Raw genomic sequence first — 7,228 nt, forward strand, 5'->3', positions numbered from 1 at the left:
GAGGCCCCGCCCCGTCTAGGCCCCGCCCCGCCTGGCACAGGGCGGCTCCAGAGCACCCGCATCGGCAACTTCGACCCTGGAGAGCAAATCCCCTTAACCCCCCAGCACTTCCACCAGCTTACACTTAGGTCGATCGTGACCTTTTTGTAGGCCAAAATACTCGGATATCGGCAATTTCGTGGGGTTCCAGCCTCAGAGCTACACAGAGTATATGGGAGATACGTGGCCAGACAAGCGCCCTTATCTGCACTATCCAGCACTCTCCCGGTTAAACCCTTCCAACTCTGTTTTCACAGAGTAAAAAGCATTCTCCTCACCTCATCCGATAACTATTCCCCGGGCTCAACTTCAGTATTGCCTCAGATCTAAGTCACTTCTCCATTTCTACCCGTCAGCACCGTATTTTAAACTCCCCCTCCCCCGTGAAAGGGCTGCAGTGAGAGCAGTAACCGCGTAGCCATATTAAGCTCCTATTTCAACCTCCAAACTGAAACTGTACTTACTGTCTTCCCACTCTGGGAAAGTCATCCTAAATGGCCTCATAAAACAGAGCAGCTTGTTTTGTTTTTAAACACGCATCACCCTTGCCCCAATAAAGTTCCGGGCCTCAGATTTGCATTGCGTCAGCTGGTGCGTTCAGGTGCAACCTGTCATTACATCATGCTTAGGGCCGCCTGTAAACGCAGCTAGAGCTGACAGTGGGAGTGAACCCTGGACCGGAAATTGTAGATTACCCACTTTCGGCATCAAATTTCAACTCGAATCACTTTCTTCCACCCTATTAATAGCGTGTTCAATCACTTCACCTTATTTTACTATTAGGCAACAGAAAACATCATTAGGAGTAGAAATAAATAAACTATTATTACCCGCGTTTTTAATTGTCTAATACATATTCATTCTGGATAGGTCTCAGGTTTCCAGGGCAGGCACTTCAAATGTTTTAGGCACAGAAACTCTTTCCAAACAGAATTAAGACAGAACCCAAATGTATAAAACAAGGGGATTACTGATTCCTTGTGCCAAAAAAGGAAATCATTTTTCCCCCAAACTGCGGAAGGACCTGCAGAGAGCCTCACAGCACCATCTGAAAACCACTGATCCACGGACAAACTCCTCAGCGAGTGCGTGGGGACAGGAAAAGCCCAAGTGTCCTGGAGTCGTCTGCACCTGGATCCACACCCGGCCTTCGCGGCCTGCTCAATTATGAAACTGGGACATTTCCAGCCTCACATGGCTTTTCCTGAGATTAAAGGAGGTAGGTGGGTAACTTATATATCATAGGTGATACATATTTCTGAATATGGAAGGATTCACCTGAGACCTCCAAAAGTTCCCTGCCTGGGGTCATCAACCTTAGAGACCTAGAACCAGTGGGTCCCAGACACACACTCTAAGACGCATGTAAGTGTAGCTTGTAAAGGGGACCAATCATGTCTGCCAAAGACCAACTGTCATTTAACTAATTTTTAGCACAATAAACCTTAACAGAATTTCTCAACTAGGTGTAATACTTATCTACACTGATTTTACAAAGAGCTGGAAATATCAGACAAACTCCATTACACTAAAATGAGCCCAAAGAATCCAAAGTAAAGCAAACATCCAAAATTTTCCAAGAGTGCACTAACTACCTATACCGTCCAAAGACTGTATCAAGCCTGGTTTGGTATAAAGTTTAAAGAGGTTTTAATCTAAATAAAAACACTTTAGAGTCAGCCTTTAATGTTGTACTAATAATTTCAGAGCATTCAACCACTGTTTTGACACACTAACATACAGAAGCAGGTGGACTTCAACTTTTATTCTCAATTTCGGGTGGGAACCTGTCTCCTTTTATTAAATGGCAGATGAAGAATTTCTCTGATCAGTCATAATCACATGCCTGGCTACTCTAATACATAACGATGCTGTGCTTGCCATTTTCTTCCAGTTTACAAATGTCACTATGGAAGGCCTTATTATACATGCCCCACCTCAAAGATGTCCCATCCTAATCCCTGCCACTGGACCTGTGAAAATGTTATGTTTATAGCAATGGCAGCAGGCTAATACTGTTACTTAAAAAATGAAAGTTGAAAATGGAGAAACAGAAACAGACATGGAAAATGGACCACAACGTATCACTGAGCAAGTTATAAAAAGAACATATACGGGAAGTAGCCGGGCAGGCTCAGAAACTCGGAAGACTATGTCTGCACCAGAAAATGACCAGTTATCTGGGTGATAGGATACTGGTGATTTTTAGCTGTATGTCCTTCAAGGGGAGAAATTAAGAAATGCTTTATAAAAATTAATCTGACTGCAAAATGTCAAGTCAAAATAATAAGTAAAATTTGCATTCTTAAGTTAGAAAAAAAAGATGCAAATATCGTTACCCCTTTTACTTCTCCAAAAACTATTCTTAGAAATTGCTATTTACTGTAAAATAAAAAATATAGGCTCAGATTATAAATTTGCTCTGTATCAGAAATCAGTGGGTTAAATGGAACTACTTCATTCCAAACATTTAAGGGCTTTTTCCTTTCCTCAACTCCTTTTTGCAGAAAAAGGTACTTTCTACATATGACATTGTGATGAGTGTTGTGCAGAAAGTTAGTTTGTTTAAAAAAAAAAAAAAATTGTTCTATTTTAAGATTTATTTCCTAAACAGACAAAATTAAAATTTAGATGGTCTCATTAAAAATTTGGCATCTTAAAACATTAAAAGTGAAAAATCAAACCTCATTATAAAACAATGCTAAGAAAAAAGTTAAGCAACCTATTTTTAGTTTCCAGAACTGTAGCAAAGTAATAAGAAAAGTTTTTTTAATTGTATGTATTTCCCTAAAAGCACCCTTTCCCTCAAAGTAATTCTGAAAACTCTGTAGCTATAGAAGAAGAGTTAGGGCCTGAGTCAGACTGAGCATCTGGAGTGGGGAAAGCCCGGGACAGAGGACCTAACAGAAGGCGATGAAGACAGAAGTCTGGTCTGAACGAAGGTGATGACACATAAATGAAGAGGAAAATGCAGCCCCTAACTCAAACATGTAAAGCAAAGTACATTTGCTTTTTTTTTAATGCCTAAATCGCTGTATTTTGAGGGTTCCACCTCTGGTTAAAAAAAAAAAAAGCATATACTTAATTAGAACCTATTAGGCACTACATTAGATACTGAAATATAATAAATGAGATGCAAAGTAGGAGATGCTTGTGAGATGTCTATTCAAAAAAAGTAGCTGATATACAAAAGAGCTAAGATTGGAGATTAAGAGTTAACAGCCAGATGCTACCTGAAGTCCAAGGGGGGGGGCTTGCCTAAGATAAGAGAAATCTCAACACTTAAAGATTTAAGGGTTCATTAAAGGAAAAGGTAGTAGCCCCTAGACTGCGACACTTCTCAAACTTTATTGTGCTTACTAATCACCTAGAGATCTTGTTAAAAATGCAGAATCAGATTTAGAATCAGAACTAGTCTGAAGCTGTTCCTGAGATTCTGCATTTTTAACCAGCTCCCAGGTATGACCAATGCTCCTGGCTGAGGCCCATGCTAAGTAGCAGAAGTCTAAAGAACTCAGAAGCAAAGCCAAGGTGAGAGAAAACTGGGAAAGGGCCGTATCTCAGAAGTCAAGGGAAGACGGAGATTTAAGAAGATATCCAAAAACTCACCCACGCATCACTATTAGAATCGACTATGCTTTATTATATTCTTATAAGCAACTTGTATTATTTCTGTAATCAGAAAAACATTTTTTAAAAAGGCAAGAGGCAGACATGTTTAAATATGCAATAACTCAAAGAATATACCATCTATAAACCCTAAAGAAAATTACTTGATAAAGTAATCAAATCAAGTGATGAATGAAAATAAGTAATTCGGAAACGGTGATCCTGTTGTAAAAGGATTAAGGCTAGTCAGGAGCGACTCCATCTAAACACAGAACTAAGACTATACTGGGGCATTACGATTACATATCGGAAAGTAAATATAAATGCTGGCAAGTTGCAAATAACTTTGAAATAATTTAAAAGCCATATGGTAAGGAAGTAGGAAAAAAATGGTACAGTTGACCATGTGGAACCTGCTAAGAGGTGAGGTAAGGTCAGGCCATGGTTTGGCAAATAGAAAAGCTAAATGAATCGAGACCCAGATCTTAACACTGTCACAAAAATTAATTCAAAATGGATCACAGACCGAAATGTAAAATGTAAAACTATAAAACTCCTAGATGATAACATAGGAGAAAATCAAGATGTCCTTGGGTTTGGCAATGACTTCTAGAAACAACACCAAAGACATGAACCAGAAAAGAACAACTGGTAAGTTGGACCTGATTAAAATTTAAAATTTCTGTTCTGCAAAAGACACTGTCAAGAGAACGAGAAGACAAATTACAGCTTGGGAGAAAACATTTGCCAAAGACATATCTGATAAAGGACTATTATCTAAAACGGACAACGAACTCTTAAAATTCAACAAAAAAAAAAACCTGATTTAAAAATGGGCCAACGACCTTAACAGACACCTCGCCAAAGAAGATACACAGGTGCAAATGAGCATATGAAAACTTGCTCCACATCATACGGCATCAGGGAAATGTGAGCTGAAACAACAGGAGACCACTACACACCGACGAGAATGGCCCGCATCCAGAACACTGACACCACCAATCGCTGCTGGGCACGCGGAGCCACAGGAACTCCCACTCACTGCTGCTGGATGCGAAACGGTGCAGCCGCTGCGGAAGGCAGTCTGGCAGTTTCTTACAGAACTAAACATGCCGGTGCCGTGAGATCCAGCAATCACGCTCCTCAGTACTTACCCAAGTGAGCTGAAAACTTACGTCCACACAAAAACCTGCACACAGATGTTTACAGCAGCTTTATTCATGACTGCCTAAACCTGGTAGCAACCCAGATGTCCTTCGGTAGGTCAGTGGATAAACTGGTCCATCCAGACAATGCATTATTAAGAGCTAAAAAGAATCAATCCATCAAGCCATGAAAAGACATGGAGGAACCTTATACGCATATTAGTAATTCAAAGAAGCCAATCTGAAAAGGACACATGCTGTATGATTCCAATTATATGACATTCTGGAAAAGGCAGAACTGTGGAGATCAGTGTTTGCCAGGGGTTAGTGGGGGAAGGAAGGGTGAATAAGTAGATCACGAAGGATTCTTAGGGTGGTGAAACTGTTCTGTATAATATAACGGTGAATACATATCATTGTACATTTGTCAAAACTCAAAATATACAATTATGTGTAAATCATGGACTCTGGGTGATAGTGATGTATCAAGGTAGGTGCATCAATTATAATAAATGTACCCTCTGGTGGGAGGGCAGGTTGATAATGGGGAGACTATGAATGGGTGGGGGGGACAGGGTGAATATGGGACATCTCTGGACCTTCTGTTCAATTTTGCTGTGAATCTATAACTCCTCTAAAAAATAAAGCTCATTTAAAAAACAGTAACGCTGTGGTAAAATACATCATTTTATCAACATAAACATAATCTTAAAAAATTCGATGTATTTCCATGCCAGTTCTCTAGTTTTCAAAAGGCTGTGCCATCAGAATTTCATAAACCCATCAATTCCCAGACAGTAATTTCACTTTTTAGTAATACGCTACTGATAACCTCGAGACATGCACCTATATATAGTAAAAAGAACAGTGAATTTGGTTGGAATCAGAAGTTCAAATCTGAATTTCTACTTTGACACTAATTATTTTTGATATGGTATAAAATTACAATAGCCCAAGTCTCAACTTTCTCATTTGTGAAATAAGAAAACTGGCAACAGGTTTTTTGGACATTAAGTGGGGTCAAATACGCGGGACCGTTCCATATATTACGAACAACAAACTCACTTAGCGATGTTTACAGAGCCAAACTAGGAACCGTGCAATGAACCACCAAATAAAAAAGACCCAGATTACACAGGATTGTACTGAAAACTGATGTTATAACCTTCTGTGTTATTTTCATAACCTCAATTTGGAAGTGTCTGAAATCTGACAAAAATCAGTGTGCTGTGCACAAAGCTACACTGAGCACCTACCAACCTTTAAGGCAGGGTGCCAGCACCTTCGCACACACGCTTCATATAAGCCTCATAAAGTCGGTTATATGTCCATTTTGCAGATGAGAAAATTAAAGATCGGAAAATTTAAGAAGTAATAAGAACAGAGTCAGACTGTCTGCTTTGTCCCTAAATCTCCACGTCTTACGAATAACTCTAAAAAATAGTAAAGCACCATCTCCTTCTCAGTGTGGTACAGAATATAGCATCCAACCTATCTTTTCAATGTTAATATTGACCAAAATATTTAAAATGTCCCTAAACTATTTAAACCAAACCTTTAGTCACAGCAAGCAGTCGCTCAAAGTTGGTTTTTGCTTCGTTTTGTTTTGGTATCAAAGCGGCAGACTCTGGCCGCGTGGGCTCGCCGTCAGGCCGTCAGACCGTCAGACCGTCAGACGTTAAATCGAAGCGTCAGGACAGGAGCAAGAACAAGAAATGAGTGGGAGGGTCGGACAGGCTTTCTGAGCCACCTCATCTCTCAGCACACGTCAGTGAGTAGCAGAATTAAGGAAACGCACTTCACGTGATCGAAGACGCGTCAGTCAAGATTACAACACGATCGCTGCTGCTGCGGTGTGACCAAGTCTCACACCCGTGTCCAGCAGAAGCCCCCAAACACCAATCACTGAGTTATGCGCGTCCAAGTGTGAACACAACTGTTTATTACCGTTTTACATTCTCTCAGGATGTAAAATCGTCACAAATTAAACTATATTCCATTGAAATAGCTATAGTTGGTGTCTTCACAAACGTTACATCTGAAACTCTAACCAAACCGTTTTTAGTTGTTTCAAAGAAGGACACACCACGAGAATTAACTCAAACTCTAGTTTCCCTCAAAGAGTCTGTTCTTATGGTGGGGGGAGAGGTCCAAATTTTTCTACGAAAATTAAAAATGTTTTATGATCCTGTCTAATAGTCTGAAAAACAGTAACGGCACGTTCCGAATCATCGGAAAGCACGTGGGCCGGGCGGCTGAGCGCCCGGTGCCCGTGGAGCGTCACGCGGGCCCCGAGAGGCACCGCAGGGCTCTGCCCGCGGCGGCCGCAGAGGAGAGCAGCGGGGAGCCTCCCACCGAGACGGTGCATCTGGGTGACGCGACGCCCGACGACCACACGGTGTTCACCGAAGGGCGCACACGCTGGTGAGAAGATG

The 7,228-nt window shown here is 41.0% G+C and overlaps 1 protein-coding gene across 1 annotated transcript in view; it reads right to left on the reverse strand.

Moving 5' to 3' along the window:
• The window catches only part of SIAH1 (siah E3 ubiquitin protein ligase 1), a 20,590-nt gene that overhangs the window by 4,885 nt on the left and 8,477 nt on the right, over window positions 1-7,228 (reverse strand). The gene's annotated exons all lie outside the window — the stretch shown is intronic.

The sequence above is a fragment of the Pteropus alecto genome, unplaced genomic scaffold (assembly GCF_000325575.1).
Source record: "Pteropus alecto unplaced genomic scaffold, ASM32557v1 scaffold123, whole genome shotgun sequence".
Lineage (NCBI taxonomy): Eukaryota > Metazoa > Chordata > Mammalia > Chiroptera > Pteropodidae > Pteropus > Pteropus alecto.